The sequence below is a fragment of the Festucalex cinctus genome, chromosome 1, assembly GCF_051991245.1.
Source record: "Festucalex cinctus isolate MCC-2025b chromosome 1, RoL_Fcin_1.0, whole genome shotgun sequence".
NCBI lineage: Eukaryota > Metazoa > Chordata > Actinopteri > Syngnathiformes > Syngnathidae > Festucalex > Festucalex cinctus.
In genome coordinates, this window is record NC_135411.1 from 49899276 (window position 1) to 49916302 (window position 17027).

At 39.4% G+C, this 17027-nt stretch overlaps 2 long non-coding RNA genes across 2 annotated transcripts; one reads left to right on the plus strand and one right to left on the minus strand.

Annotated features, from left to right (window-relative positions):
* Positions 1-8125: 8125 nt before the first annotated feature.
* LOC144033495 (uncharacterized) lies at positions 8126-9736 on the plus strand. Its single transcript, XR_013288001.1, has 3 exons — positions 8126-8429; positions 9134-9377; positions 9478-9736. It is a non-coding gene; the product is annotated as an uncharacterized LOC144033495 (long non-coding RNA).
* A 491-nt stretch (positions 9737-10227) lies between these two features.
* LOC144033541 (uncharacterized) lies at positions 10228-11361 on the minus strand. Its single transcript, XR_013288010.1, has 3 exons — positions 11278-11361; positions 11012-11082; positions 10228-10541 (listed from the first exon to the last, which is right to left on the minus strand). It is a non-coding gene; the product is annotated as an uncharacterized LOC144033541 (long non-coding RNA).
* Positions 11362-17027: the final 5666 nt, after the last annotated feature.

Genomic DNA, 17027 nt, shown 5'->3' on the forward strand with positions numbered 1-17027 from the left:
GGTACAGAAATCCGAGGCTTCCTGTCACCGTGTGTACTATATGTCGGAACAACCTACATAACACTTTATGCATATTTCGCAACTGACAGACACCCCCCACCTACCCAATCAACACCAAACACATGCACACGCACACACTTTACCCAAAGTCATTCTCCCTCATCCAACAATAACACAAGAAACCTTTCTTCCTGTGCGTGGTGGAACAATAGTAGGATAGCTTTGATGGCCAAAGGTAGTTTGTTGTTATCTGTTCCAACATCACCACATTAGCAACGGATCCCAGCCGTCGTACGGAAAAGGTTTATCCTCACCCACTGTCAGGATGTCAGCATGGAAGCATAAAGTATCTGCGTGAGTGAACAGAATTGTAAAATGAACTCTTACTCATGCTGTGTATGTGATAATGGTTAACGTCATTTGGTCATTACTACCACATAGAGCATAACTACTATATGTACAGTTTTTACTGTATGTTTTTATTTTATTTAATTAACGTTATACTCACTAATATATAAAATATATTTTTAATATGGATGGGCGAGGACCAAGGTACCAGGTATCGTATCGGGCCGATATTGTGCCTTATTTGAAGATATTGATACTCGCAATGCGGTCGATAGTAGTATTTGAATGTTCTTTTGTGGCCGTTTTACGATCAGGAACTAGAAATCAGCAACTAGAAGAATACTGTAAAAAAAATGTCCATTAATTTAATGCAATTTAACGGGAAACGCTATAATGGGATATATCGGTCTTTCTTTCAAATTATCTATTATTTGGGGGAGGGGGGGATTTTTATGTATTAGCAGTAGAGATGGGTTAGTGCTGATACCAGTTATTGGTATCGGACTGATACCTGACCTTATTTCTGTCACGCCGCCACCGGCGTGACGGCCCATGCTTTTATCTTTGTGTTCATGTTTCCTGTATTACTTTGAAAATCCTAACTCTCCTCTCACCCCAGGTCACTTACCCTTCCTGCCGCTCCATAAACACCGGTCCCCGCCCATGATAATGAACACCTGCCACCAATCAAGACAGACAATAAAAGCCACCTGCATTCTCCCCTCCGTTGCCGAAGTGTCACAGTCAGTGCATGGAAGCGTCCCACAGTCCTCGAGTCCTCGAGTCCTCGAGTCCTCGAGTCCTTGTTCCTGTTACCTTGTTGTTTTGCCTTGTTTTTGTGCCTTATCCTCCACAGCGGAGCGCCCTTAGTTACCCCTTGTGCCTTGAGCCTTGTTTCCTCCCTAGCGGAGCGCCTTTTGTTGTCCCCTGTACCTTTTGCCTGTTTTTTCCTCCCCAGTGGAGCGTTTTTAGTTCTCCACTTTTTGATTCCCCCTTCTCCTCTCAAGTTGAGAGTAGACAGCTGTTGGCCGGAAATAAACCTATTGCCTTTGTGGCCTACCTTTATCCTGCGTCTGAGTCCTACCTCTCCTCGTCGTGTCAATTTCAAGCTATCGGTACACACGAAGGTGGCCAATATACCAGTATCGACCCCCCTCTTGTGGTCGGTTTATGAACAGGATCTACAATTTAAACGTGTGAAGGACAAAAAATTGCCATTAACATGAGCAATTTCAAGGTAAAATGCTATATAGGCTTTAAAAGTATCTGGCAATATTTTTGGGGTTGATTTTATGTATCAAAATTACAAGTGGTATTTGTGTTTGTATTGGTATCTGTGACACCTGAGAGGTGAGTACTACTTCTACTGGTATCAGCCTGGGAAAAAAAAAAGTGATATTGAACAACCCTAATCAAAAGTACTAGTGGTATCCGTGACTACTCAAGAGTTGAGTACTCATACTGGCATCCGGCTGAACAGAGTGGTATCGAACACCCCTAATTTTTAATAAATTCTTTTGTTTTCATCTAATAAATAAATTTTGGACAATTTATCTAGCAATGATGTCATCAAATTTTGTCAGCCAGCCAATGCTGGGCTCTTGTTTTTCATACATAGATTGTTCAAATTGAAATACCACCCAATAAAGCATGCACACTCAGCAACAACGGTACACACTGACAGATACACACACAGTTGTTCTCGTTTCCCTCTGTTGTCTCACTCTCTCCATGAGCATCAATACGGCCATTGATTCAGTAAGCAGCATGCTTTATAGTGCCAGGGTCAGTTGAGCTGTGTTGGAATATCAGTTGCCCGGGACAACAGTCCACCCCCACATCCGCCATGGAGCCCATGTCCTCATTTGTTTCTATACTTGACTGTAAACCAAGTGATGTATTGTATGTATGTGTGTTTCGCTACACTGCCTAGGTGGACCGGAAGACGGTTTAAACGCGTGTGTGCCTGTGCGTGTATATGTGTGCGATGCGTGGGAGAATGAAGGCGATGAGTCATGGCACGCATACCGCCAGGACACAAGAGCTCCCCCTGTTGCCGGGGCAGGGGAAACCCAGTGGTGTGGGTGTATTGTCTGGAAGAACAAAGCTGACGGTGACATCACAGGACGTGTTCCTCCTACACCAGTCAGAGGAGCAGACCGGAGCAGGACATATATACAGTTTATTTATTTATTTATTTATTGATTGATTTATTTATTGATTGATTGATTTAATTCAGTAGACATCTTCACTACACTTTTCTTTCTTTGTCTTTCCTTTCCCATCATATGGAGGTGGGCCAATTGCTGTGTTTCAACTTTTAAGGACTGAGGCAACTATCAGCTGCTTTACAAAGTGACTGTTTAGAAATAGCCTGGCTGACATTTCCAGTTCAGTTAAGCCAGTTCGTGCATGCTTGCATGACAGTATAATTGCTTTAATTCATGCTACAGACCAAACCTCACAAATTATTAATTTTAAAGATAAGACAGAGAGACTTTGGATCTCTTTCCACTTCATTTCATGCAGGCTTTACGTCTATTATCTCCATTAACGTGGTAAGACCAAATCATATGTATGAATAGCATAGTCAGAATCCATCCATCCATTTCATTTAATTTCATCATTGTCCTCATTAGGGTCGCGGGTGAAGTGGAGCCTATCCCAGCTCACTTTGGGCAAGAGGCGAGATACACCCTGGACTTGTCCCGAGCCAATCGCAGGGCACATACAGTACTAGAATGTTAACTTTAAAAGCCACAGAAAACAAAGTATGTATGGTGACATGCTCTGGCCTGGCGCCATCTTGACCTGAAAGATCATCACTATGCACTACGTTTGACTATTCCCAAAATGTATCATATGTAAGGAACATTTTTCACAATCATTAAGACAGCGTTTATTTGTTTGTTTGTTTGTTTGTTTGTTTGTTTAACCAACAGAAGGCAGCAGATTGGTTTCCACATCCCACTTTCAAAACATACCGCTGGCTTTGGACTGAAACCTCATCAGTCATAATTTAGTAAATTTCACATTGTTTACAAAAAAAATCTGTGCAATTGGTCACTCAGTCCACACATGGTTATTTTTTTATTTTTTTATTTACAAATTATTGACCAATTTAAAGTGTTGAAAAATGTTTTGCTCTCTTTGATGATACACTGTTACTGCTCTTATGGGTCTACTGAAAAGTGACTTTGGAAGTGCAAGGTTTTGACCCAACACCAGCTCAAGAGCACATTTGACAAAAACAAAAAAAATAATAATATTAATCTGTTTAAAGTAATTAATGGTTTCATTTTGTTTAAATAATACTTGACTAATATAAAAAAGGAACTCCGACAGGCCTAATTTTTCTCTGATTTTAGAGGGAATGATGCATCCGCACACCTTGTCCAGGATGAGTGGAAGAGCCTACAGTCACACAAAAAGAATATTTTGCCAAAAATCACCACAAAAATCCCCTCCAAAAAAACAACAAAAAAGACGGCAAAAAATTGACAACCAAAATGTGACATTGTTTTATTATTGGATACAACCTAAAAAAGTGAATATTATATATAATATATATAAAAGTGAATATTTATATCATTGTATATAAGAAAAAGAAAATTTTGTAAATGCTAATTAGCATGAAAATGGTCATTGTAATAATTGTACTGATGTAGATAACTGGGAATTGTGAATACTGAGAGACTGTGCCGACAACAGCAGTCGATACATCACAGCGAATTGGCACAACCCCAGATACAAATGGAGGAATATGATTGGCTGTTTAGTTGAGTGATGTCAGGGCATCTTTCTTACATCACTGTACAGATTTCTATAATCTTCTATCATAAAAGTCCCAAATATCAGAACCAATAAATGTTAGCACACCTGTCCTAAACATACTTCATATTCACAGATTTCGATTCGTTTTCAATTCATCTTCATAACGCCGAGCATGAGGACAGGACACTTGTACATGCATCAAGTCATACGCTTACTCTCACACATGCGCATGTGCACTCACGCAGCAGGGAGAGGAAACTGCAACATGATGATAAGGTCTGAGAACACAATGGGCTCAGCAGTGCACAGACAGAAGCCAGGACCAGTTTAGCTCTGAAAGGTCAACAAGCCTCTCCAGGCTTTCATTCAGTTCCCCCAGTTATTATTGTTCCACATTATAATGATTACTCTGATGGTCTTTATTTTGCATCTGTGGGAGACATGCGGAAATACCAATGAAATATGAAAATGCAGGCCAGCTTGGAGAGGACAGGGGAAAAGGTTCGTTGTTGTTTTGGAGGGAACTTCTTTGACGTCATGTGGCCCATGGACAGGCCCATCCTTGGACAGGACCTGCAGGTTCATCTGAGATTCATTGTAATGCACGTGTGTTTGTGACCATAAGAGGTGAATGCTTCAATTTATTACTATTCAATGATGACATCACAGACATCACTTGCATGGAAGAGCAGGGATCTGAGACCTCGACGTGCTGGGGAAAACCTCCGCTAAGAAATCTTGCCGTGCTGACAAAAGTGTCATTCAAGAAGTTGTTATTGCAATGCACAATTCTATTCAACAGAATAAAAGCTGATATGATAAAATAAGAGTGACTCATTGTAAGGGACATAACAACTGCCTATCAGCTGCAACAAAAGAGTGACTACACAAGAGTGACCAATATAGGCATGTAGCAACTGCATAGCAACTGACCAAAACACAATCAAAACAAGAGATTGAAGAACAGTGCAGGCTTCCCAAATTATATGTAGCACATATTCAAATAAATAATAATAATAATAATAATAATAATAATAATAATAATAATAATAATAATAATAATAATAATAATTAGTGTTGTTCCGATACTGATACTGGTATTGGCAGAGGTGCCGATACTGCAATAAAACAGTGGTATCGGTATCGGTGAGTACCCACAAGTAACATGCCGATACCATTAATTCCAACGCTAATATAGGATTTTGGATGCAGCATCTTGTGTCTTGCTGGTGCACGACATTCACTGATATGTGACATGTTCCCTGCAAGCCGATCTAAGATATCCTATTGACCCTGGAATGCTCTGAACCAATAGCAGGACAGCTTTTTCATGTTGAGGGGAAAAAAAAAACCTTAAGTATCGGTATGGTGGCGGTATCGGCCGATACTGCAAAGTTGGGTATCGGTATCGTATCGGGGGCCAAAAAACGGTATCGGAACAACACTAATAATAATAATAATAATAATTATTATTATTATTATTATTATTATTATTATTACAATTACAGCATTACTTCCAAAATATGTACTGACAGATATACCTGAGCAATACCTACAGCAAAATTCTGCAACCGTAGGCAACCAGTCCAGAACCACACTTTTTTTTTTCCCAGTCAGTGGTGATGGGCTTTGACTCACAGTAATAATCACTGTAAATAGTAAAGAAAATTGATGGATGTAATATGTTATTATGGCATTCATATATTACGTCATTACAGTATTTTTATTATAGGGCAGGCTCCGACCTCCATCCAAACCATCTTTGAAGTAATCCATCAAGGAGCAGTGCAGGGCAGAACAAAATATCATGACACTTGCACAATCCATGCAATTTGATCCTTCCCAAAATGTCTGCTACATGCCTTCATGTGCTGAGTAACAACAAACCCCCTCCTTTGTATTGAGTTTCCAATGCATTCGGACGACCGGGACTTAAAGACGATGCAAGCTAATTTAGCTCATTATAGCAACTTAAAGGTATTCCAAACGTTACAGTTCTCATTTTTCTGCCAATTTAAAGTGCATTAGTTTGCCTGTCCATTCATTTTCTCACTGTTGCAACTGGAGGAGGAAGTTAATCAGAAACTAATTTGTCGATCACTGGAAAAATCGGAAGTGCATCGTGGTGCAAGTTATTTCAAACCCATTCATGTTTTTGTGTTGTAAACTTATAAAATTACATATCAGAGTTCTGTCATAACAACAAGGAAAGATGGCAGCATCCATTTTTGGCCTCATTTGTTATGTGGACATTTGTGCAGAAAGATGATATAACAGTATTCCAATAGCATTGGCACCCATTTCAAAAGATGGCATGACTTCAAAAGGCAGCTTTAGTTTATTTTCAATTAATGTTGCACGCAACTAAAACTCAGCTGTGCCAACTATTTCCGCTTTCTGAAAAGGCTCCAAGCAATCCAAACCTCTGGGGGGGCAGCTAAACTTGAGAACATGTCGCCAGGCTCTAAAAACAGCATGATTATAAACGGCAATCATTGGTAATGGCAGCCATTCTTATTTGGACAAACATTTCTCACCATCTCAAAACCATCTAATGTCCAAATATAATTTTGTAGTGGGAGATTTCATGCTAATCTACAACTAGACTATTCATTTCTATTTTTATGAGAGACATCACCTGCAGGCTGTCTGGGTGCAGTTCCACACCAGTGCAATTTACAACAACAAAAATAAACAAAAAATAGCCCTAGAGGTCATGAGTGGCTTGATAGTGGGTGAGCAACCCACGCTTTATTGTCCATTTGCTTTTTGACCAGCTTATTAAATACTCATTTCAGGCTCACCAAGAGCTCCCACCACCTCTTCCCCTCCGTCTTCCCTTGGCTCTCCTTCTTACGTGATCAACAATAGTCTATTCTGCGATGGACACACACCCAAAGCCAAGGCCACGATGCGAGGGGGGAATGTTGGGCGGTGGCCAACCGGGAGCGACACTGGCTCTCCATTCTCATCTGGGAATCGAAATCCTGCCTCCACAATGAGGGTAGGGGTGGTCATACTCTGTTTAGTCATCTTAACTATGCCCACAAAACCCGGATAGGTCTGATATTTAATAAGGGTTCATCGCATGTGTTAGACAGGGTAACTAATGTAAGCATTTTAAGTACACCTGTAGTTTGATTACTTGTTTGGTGAAAGTTACGTGACCAAGCATAACCAACATCGCTCGGAAGCTAGCCTAGCATACTTCAAAGCTAAAGTAGCCTAGCCTACTTAAAAATATGGAAAAGTCATTTGTCGTAAAGCATTGTAATATGGGAGTACGGTTATTATAGTTTGGGAATTTTTCATTTTACCGGTATTAGTTTTCAGGGTGGTTCGGTTTTTATTAGTTTAGTTCTTAGTTTAGTCTGTTTGTTTCAGTATTAGCATTAGTTTTTTTTGTTTTTGTTTGTTTTTTAATGTGTATTACTTGTGCGCAATATTCAAAAAACACTATGGGCGCAACGTTATCTGAAGGTGCTTTTCTATTGGCTGCTGCTAGATGATGTCACTTCTGTATGGCATACTTTCAAACGTCATTATTCCGGTTCATATCAAAATAAATCCACTAAAAATCACATTTAAAATAATCCCCAAAGGCTTGTGCATTAAATTAATTACCAAAGACTAAAACAAAGGACATATTTGCTATAATTATAGTTAGTTTTAGTTAGTTTTGTAAACATAAAACGTAGTTTCAGTTAGTTTTCTTTTTTTTTAAAAAGCATTTTTGTTTTTATTTTATTTCGGTAACAATATTGTTTTTTGAATTTTGGTTTTAGTTTTTTCATTAATTTTAGTTAACTAAAATAACCTTAAAGGTACACTCAGTATTATACAGTGGCATCTAGTGGTGAAACAATAAATCATTCGAGAAAAAAAAATGTTTGTGTTAGTAGTATGGAAAAAGATATGTTGTATCGCATAAACGTACTTTTTTTTAAAAATATAACGGTTAGTCTAGAAATCGCAAATGTCCGGGCCGCAGCTTCTAGTGTCCGCCATGTTTCGCCGCCATCTTTCTGCTACGGGTGCCGTCAAAGACAAATTTCAGCGCTCCATTTCTTAACGCGTTTTTGGAACGCACTTCCGGTTTGTATGGCGACCGCATGTCCACGAAGAAGAAGAGTTTCCGGTCCCCGAAGAGAGCATTATCAAGCATCACACTTACTTTGGGAATTTATTTTATTTCAGCGCGACAAAACAAGAGTTTATATTGTAGCCGCATTTGCCAGATGGAGAGAAATGAGGAACAGACTAAGTTTGGGACGTGCCGGTGCCTTCGACTGCTTTCTACTTGACCGGTAAGTAAGAGTACATTTGTGTTCACGTTTTGAGAGCGAGAGAAAAAGTATACACCGTACTAATTAATACGATGTTCGTACCTTTGTTTTACGATCACTGTAGCTGTTGATTAGCAACTCCGCACCACTCGAACGATTTCGTTATGTAGCTACTTGCTTTGAAAAAAAAAAAAAGATTCCCGCTGGCACGTTATATTTAGAGTAAATGCGCAAGTTATTGTGTAATGTAATGTAACTGTGATTTCGGAGGTATATTTGCCCATAACTTCAATGGAGAATCTAAAGCATACTGTATTAGTGGAGGAGTTGAAAATTATTTTCGTTGTGGTTGGTGAAAATAGTGTTCTCGAAATTAATTTTCGGCAGGGAATAACTTTCTGGACTTAAATGCTGGCTGTACCGTAAGCACGGCTAGAGTCTGAACTCTCTCACTCAAGTGTGTACTGGTCCATTGTGTAATTGGGTGCACAAGAATTTACAGGCTGCTACGTTTTCCACGGAAACTCTACAAGCAAGCAGCCTTTGCATATTCTATGCAGTATGCAGTCAAGTTACTTTTATCTAGCTAATACAATGTTTTGGGCCCAAAAACTAAAGATCTTACCTCTATTTTGGGGGCTTTGTTGGAAAGTTGGTGACATATAGTAGTATCATCAATTATTCCATTTTATTTTATAATTTTGTTTTTGTTTGTGTCACACTAGATCAACAGCCAAACTTGAGGGCTTCCAGAACCATATTCTGATGTATACAAGCATTCATGCACCGTTTAAATACATCACCGACCTGCAAGAAAAAAAAATATCAAGGGGAGAGTCAGCAGCCATATTGGAATGCCCCGAATGAGGACACTTGAATGGAGGACCCCAGAAGGCTTCGGTGTTGTACCACCAGTATCTCCACCTACCATATCTGAGCTGCAACAAACTGAAGTCAGCCGACGTCTTGGTATGTCATTTACATATGGACGGCATTGCACACTACATGAACTTTTTGTGTGAAGCAATACGGAATGGTCACATGTACAAGCACCACTTGTTTTACACAGGACCTGCTGACCAGGTGTCTGAATCCATGGAGTGACTCCTCCCTCACTTTCCTCAGCAAGCCTTTGAAGAATATGATATCATCGTTGGTGGGAACATGCCCTCACTCCATAACATGTACTTGTGCAGTCAAGGAGCATGTCAAACTTAATAAAACCAGCAAACATTGAAGTGACTTCATTTTTACTGCAGTCTGTTCACACAATCAATGGACAAGCCTTCCTTGATTTTGCCCCAATAACATCATAGAGTAGGCGAAAAGTAGTGTTACAGATCATACTGTGTTCGGGAGAGTTTGAGGAATGTTGCAATGTTAATGGGGGGCAATGTCTGCAAAAAAAAAAAAAACCATCATGGTATTGAGTTAATCAGATATTTTAGCTGTGTACAACACATACCTGCTCTGTAACACTACCTTTGGCCCAAACCTGTATGTCTATTTTCCATATTTTGAAATGCACAGCGTATTGGTAAATTTCTGGAACAACTGCAATTCATGTAGCTCATTATATTCTAACAGCATTTTTTTTTTTTAGTTAATATGTTCATTTCATGTAGACTTTTATTTTACTTTATTTTATTTATTCATTTTCATGTACTGTACCTTACATTCATTGGCCAATGAAGAATTCCTTGTCATTGCAAGCATTTATAATAATTCTCCAGGCTTTTGATGTTTTACATTTCTGGTCATGTAAAATAGTGTTAGGTTAGGTGTCGAATGAATACTGCATGTTGACGCCAAAGGAAATAGTATTTTTTAGTTATTCAAAATGTACAAATTAACACACAACAACAATATACAAGTTATACAAACTACAACAAGTGTCAGACATGGACTAATTATATGCCAGGTAAAAAACCTTTGTATTGTCCTCAAGGATCTGGGAAAGTGTCACTTATTTGCTACAAGTCCACCAAGGTGCTGCAGTCTGGGATCCAGGTACAGGAAATCATGGTGGTGCTGATGTGTCAGCAATGTGTCAAAAAGTATTTCTTGGTGTCAGTCTATCAGCTGGACTTGGATATCTTCATGTTCCTCCATGGTCATTTCCTGTACGAGTCTCTGCAAGAAGGTAACAATTGTATGTCAGATGAGGTACCAAACAATGAACTGAAAGTCACTGAGCCAATGAAGTACATTATTATATGAGCAAGACTATTTGTGAAAGCCATGTAAATTCCTGCACATCGAAGTACAAGGAAGCTGTTGTATCTTCAATCAAAACTAATTAAGTTGCTTAGTGATATTTATTGGGTAAAATTGTTCAACATGGTGACAAATCGATATCTGAGTAAAGGGTTTCAAATGTTTTTGTAAGCAGCACTTTTCTGAGTGGTTAGTAGCAACAAGACACGGGGGGGTTAAGAGTCTGAGTTGCAGATGTGTAGTTCAGTTAACACCATTATTTTGTACGATATACTAAACATATCAGCAAACGATGTAATCTAAATACCACATATTCCAAGCAAAGGTATGTTTTGAGCCATGCTCGAATGGAATTATTTTTCCATGACGACATAATTGTACGTTACGAGACACCGCGTTCTCTTCCGCGTTCTCTTCCTCGTCGTCTCCCTCGCCCCCTTTGAGATGGTCCACATGTCTATAAAACATAACATGTGTTCTCTGTTGCATGGTTTAGTTGCACTAACAAATATGAACATAGATAGCCATTATCATTAGCTGACGTACAGTATTTCCAAACAATGCCGACAAAAATATTAATTCTGAAATTAAATGACTAAATCACAATTATTAGGGATCTGTACAGTATGTCTAACAAATGCAATTCACTTACGTCATCACTCGAGGGAATACCAGAAGTTGTTTGCGTTCTGTTCCCGTGAAATTGGTGGTAGGCTGTTGAAGTAGGGTCTCGCTGGGACGCCGTAGTTCGTGTGCTTAAAATCATTGCATTATCTTGTTTGACCGATAGATGGCGGTCGTGAGCTACACACTGGGGCTTTAATGGCTGTTTTTCGATACCTTCCCTTCTTACTTTGACCATCTCCAAACATTTTTGTTTTTTTATTTTATTTGAACTGAGTCAAATGTCATTTTTAGCATATGTTGCGGGCCACTGAAAAACGGAAAGCGGGCCGCAAATGTTCCCCGGGCCGTAGTTTGGACACCCCTGGTTTAGACACACAACAACTGCATAATTTTTCTTCGCGAACAGTGCATCGCCCCGGCAGCAGCATGTGAAGAAATAAAATGCGTAGCTTTCATTTTAAACATCCTTAAATGAAAGACCAAAGTTTGAAGACAATCGGATAAATTCTGTAGTAAGAGTTTGTTAACATATGACCTCCATAAAAGGTAAAAAAAATATGCAAAATTCCAAAATAAAGACAAAATGGTGAACATCCTGTTAAGTTTAGCATATGGCAAAAGAAGTCTTGGGCTGTTACGTATGTCTCACAAATTTTGTAGGTGTTGATAAAAATTAGTAGGGGCACCATTGAGCCATTATTTGTATGATTTTAGCATTTTTAAGAGTAAAAATGTTACCATAAAATACAGCACTGTCAAACTTGTCCCTGCAGAGCCTGAACTTCTGAAGTGCGTATACCTTAAAACCGTCTAAATGGAGCTGTAGCTGACAGAAGAGCCTAAACTCGCCCAGAACTAGTGATGTGCTCCTCGGGTCGAATCCCTGAAGCGTGTGCCGAGTAATGCAGATGAGTGGTTCATGAACGGGGTGTCAATGCGTGTGTTGATGACGTACATGGTGACGTTTGAAGCCCCACGAAGCAGGTGTACCACGTGACTGATTCAGGAAATGATTCGCTAGGTTTGAGTGTAGTTCGAAATAAAAGCGGCAAAGAAACGCTATGGATTCCCCTTCACTTTTTGTGTTTTCGGGTCCCTTCTTGCGCTACTTTTTTTGCTTTTGGCATTCGATTTGACGAGCTTCTTTTTGCGATGGAACCAGCAAGAAAGAGATTTTCCCTTGTTTAGGAGCACTTTGAGCAGATCTCACCTCAGAAGGTAATGCACTGCATTTACGGTACTATTTTAACAGATTCCAATAATAAAATAAAATAAAATAAAATGTGACAACACATAAAATTCACATTTTTCTGTTCACAGTTGAAAGTCCCCTTCAGTACTGGGAATCACAGAAATATACGCGTCCAATTCTATACAAACTTGCTATCTCATATCGATGCACCCCCCTGCTTCATCAGTACCATGTGAGTTTTTTTCCAAAGCAGGTGAAATTCTCTGCAAAAAAAAGAAACCACCTGAGTCCAAAAACTTCGGAAAAAATAGTTTTTAAATAAAAATGAATAAGCACTTTATTTTACCTCCTTATTTTACATTTTCACTTGTTGCATAAGCACAAACATAGACAAAGTAACACAGAACAATTCATGTTAAAACACTCTTCAAATATATATTCTTTTGTATTTAGAGCATGATTTACACCCCACCATTTTATTGCATGCACCAAGCATGTTATACATTTTTCTGTCCACATGATGGCGTAGTCGAGGAAATTAATCATCTTGAAGCCCCTACGTGTGTGTGAAGCATTTCACTGCAGGGCTTCACTGCTTTACGGGGCTTCATTTTGCCATCACTACCCAGAACCCACCATACCATCAGCATCGGATAGACTTCATTCAGCTGCTGCTCATTACCTTCTTTATTGATAGCAAAGCCAATGCGTTTCGTTATAACAGTGACAAATAGTTAAGGCTTCCTCAGTCGCTGGACCGTATATCCTCATTTGGGTAACAGGTGTGCTGGTGCTGATCCCAGCTGACTTTGGGCGAGAGGTGGGATAGCCGTAGATTTTGACATTTTTTTAATTGCGTAAACTTTAATAATAATAATAATAATAATAATAATAATAATAATAATAATAATAAATTAAAAATCATTGTGAAAAGAGAGTGTGGAAGTGCCCCAATGAAGTTCTGTGAAGGGAGCCTATGAGCAAAAAATAAATAAATCTTATGGCAGCTTTACAGCTTTAAACCAACCCCCCCCCACCACCTTCTCATACATCCAAACATACACACACTCATGTGCACCACTACAATGCAGGCTCTTTTCACCAAAGGCTAAAAGGTCAATCTATAGCCGTTAGTCACTATCATGACAATCTGTTAGCCATAAGTGTCACAGAGGGACCCCACGCTTGCACACACACGCACACACGTGTGCTTCCAAAAAGGCCAGACTGGCTTCATTGTCTGATAACATAACAACAAATCTGACGGTCCCCCTCTGCAGCAGTCAGCCTAATTATATAATTATCCCTTGTCTGATTGCGCCTAAGCAGCCGAGACGAGGGTGGGCCTTTTGTGTGGCTCGATGGAATGCGGTGCGCTTGGCATTTTTCAGCAAAAGGGCATCTTTCTGGAAGTCGCCGCCACAAGGACTGTGGGGTGAGATCATGCACTGGAAAAACTCGAAATCTTGCCAAGAACATTTGTCTTATTTCTAGTCAAATTATGCCTATGTGCTTAATTTTAGACAACATGACTTATAGCCAAAATTACACAAAGATGGAAACCCCTTGTTTCAAGACAGTGCATCTTGAATATCTTGTTAAGTGAGAAAATCTTGAAATGATCTTTTTTTGAGGAATATTTTAGATGAAATAAGCTTTTTTGACACATCAAGATATTTTGTATGCATATCAGATGTAGGTTGTATGATGAATGATCTTGTATCAAGAAAGAAACCAAACTTGAATTGAGACAACACAGCTTTATTGAAACAGCAGATCAAAACCTTCTCCTGAATCACAGCCCCTGCAGTCATAATTGATATTAACAGTGACATGCAATGATGACGGTGAGCTCATATTTCACTGGAATGTACATTACATTATTAAAGTTAAAGGGATACTTGACTCATTGAGCCATTTTCAGCAGTAAAAAGTTATTTTGGCCAGACTAAATTTGATAACATCATTATTATTATTATTATTATTATTATTATTATTATTATTATTATTATTATTATTATTATTATTATTACTAACTAATAACTTTAAAAACTAGAAATGCCATTTCTGGGGAAATGGCGTGTGAAGGCTGGAGAGCTGAATGAATACCTGTGGAATGATTTGGAATAATGTTGAATGATGATGAATGATATTGAAAGATATTGAATGATATTGAAAGGTGTTGAATGATGTTGAATGATGTTGAATGATACTGAATGACATGGAATGAGCTTAACATGCTAAAGTTGGAATGGTTTAAATTTATCCAGAAATCTAGAAGCAGTTGAAGGAAGACAAATACCACAAAAGTAAAAATAAATCAGCAAGAAACAAGAAAACAAGGAAGAAATCAAGTAAGAAATGGAGGAAGTAGCAAGTAATCGGGTAAGCAATGGAGTAAAGTGAGAAGAATTAAGTAAGCAATGAAGTAAGGAGGGCAGAATCGAGTCGCAATGGTGTAAGGAGTGGCAAACTTAAGCAATGGAGTAATAGTCACTCTGTTGAAATCAGGTAACATTAGCATGCTAAGCTAACATTAGCATGAGCATGTTAAACGCACATTAGCATGCTAAGCTAACATTAGCATTAACATACTCAGCTAACATTAGCATTAGCATGCTAAGCTAACATTAGCATTCACATGCTAAGGTAACATTAGCATTAGCATGCTAACTTAGCATGAGCATGCTGAGCTAACATTAGCATTAGCATGCTAAACTAGCAATAGCATTAGCATGTTCAGCTAGTGTTAGCATTAGCTAGCAGTAGCATGCTAACTTAGCACTAGCATGCTCACTTCTTGTTGATTTCAGGCCACTTCCTGTTGAAATCGGGTCACTTTCTGTTGAAATCGGGTCACTTCCTGTTGATTTTAGGTAACTTCCTGTTGATATCAGGTCACTTCCTGTTAAAATCGGGTCACTTCCTGTTGAAATCGGGTAACTTACTGTTAAAATCAGGTCACTTCCTGTTGATTTTAGGTCACTTCCTGTTGAAATTAAGTCACTTCCTGTTGAAATCGGGTCACTTCCTGTTTATTTTAAGTCACTTCCTGTTGATATGAGGTCACTTCCTGTTCAAATCAGGTCACTTCCTGTTGATTTTAGGTCACTTCCTGTTGAAATTAAGTCACTTCCTGTTGAAATTAAGTCACTTCCTGTTGATATGAGGTCACTTCCTGTTGATATTGGTCACTTCCTGTTCAGGTCGGGAAATATCCTGGCAAGAATCACACGCATACCTAATCAATTGGCCAAAATGGCCACCGCCTTTGGAGGCCAGGTTGGCGAGAAACCTGGGCATATCATTTGTCTAAAATGGCCGCCGTGCATGGTAAGTTGGAAAATGGCCGCCATACGTGGTAAGTTAGGTGGTAAGATGGAAGAGCTCATGACGTGAAATGGTGGAATATATTGAAGTTGGAACGAAGTGAATCGGATGAAAAATGTGGAAGGAAATGTGAAATTTTGAATCTCCCATTAAGAATACATGGGGAAAAATCGGGTACGAAATCGGGAATTGCGGGGTAACACGTGAATCGTGGGAATAAGAAAAATGGAAGCGCTGTAGGCGCGAATATTTGGAATCATTTGAAATTGGAACGGAGTGAATCGGGTGAAAAATGTGGAAGAAGAAACTGGACAAAAAAGTGCGAGGAATAAAATATAATAACTAGAAATGCCATTTCTGGGGAAATGGCGTGTGAAGGCTGGAGAGCTGAATGATATGAGGTCACTTCCTATTGATATGAGGTCACTTCCTGTTGATTTCAGGCCACTTCCTGTTGAAATCGGGTCACTTCCTGTTGAAATCGGTCACTTCTTGTTGATATGAGGTCACTTCCTGTTAAAATCAGGTCACTTCCTATTAAAAACAGGTCACTTCCTGTTGTTTCAGGCCACTTCCTTTTGAAATCGGGTCACTTCCTGTTGATATGAGGTCACTTCCTGTTGATTTTAGGTCACTTCCTGTTGATATGAGGTCACTTCCTGTTGATATGAGGTCATTTCCTGTTAAAATCAGGTCACTTCCTGTTGAAATCGGGTCACTTCCTGTTAAAATCAGGTCACTTTGTTGATTTTAGGTCACTTCCTATTGAAATTAGGTCGAAATGGCGGAAATCCTAGTCAATCCTAATCCTAATCAATTGGCCAAGATGGCCGCCGCCCTCGGTGGACGACGTGGCGGAAATGCTAGGCGTCCCTAATCAATTGGCCAAGATGGCCGCCGCCACCGGTGGACGCCGTGGCGGAAATCCTTGGCGTCCCTAATCCATTGGCCAAGATGGCCGCCGGCCTGTGGGTCCAGGTTGGCGAGAATCCTGGGCATATCTAATCATTTATACAAAATGGCCGCCAGTCATGGTAATTTGGAAAATGGCCGCCATGCGTGGTAAGTTCGGTGGTAAGATGGAAGAGCTCATGACGTGAAATGGTGGAATATATTGAAGTTGGAACGAAGTCAATCGGATAAATAATGTGGAAGTAAATGGAAATTGTAGAATGTGGGAAATATTTGGGTACGAAATTGGGAATTGTGGGTAAGGCGTGAATTTTGGAACTGAAAAGCTGGAAGAGCTCATG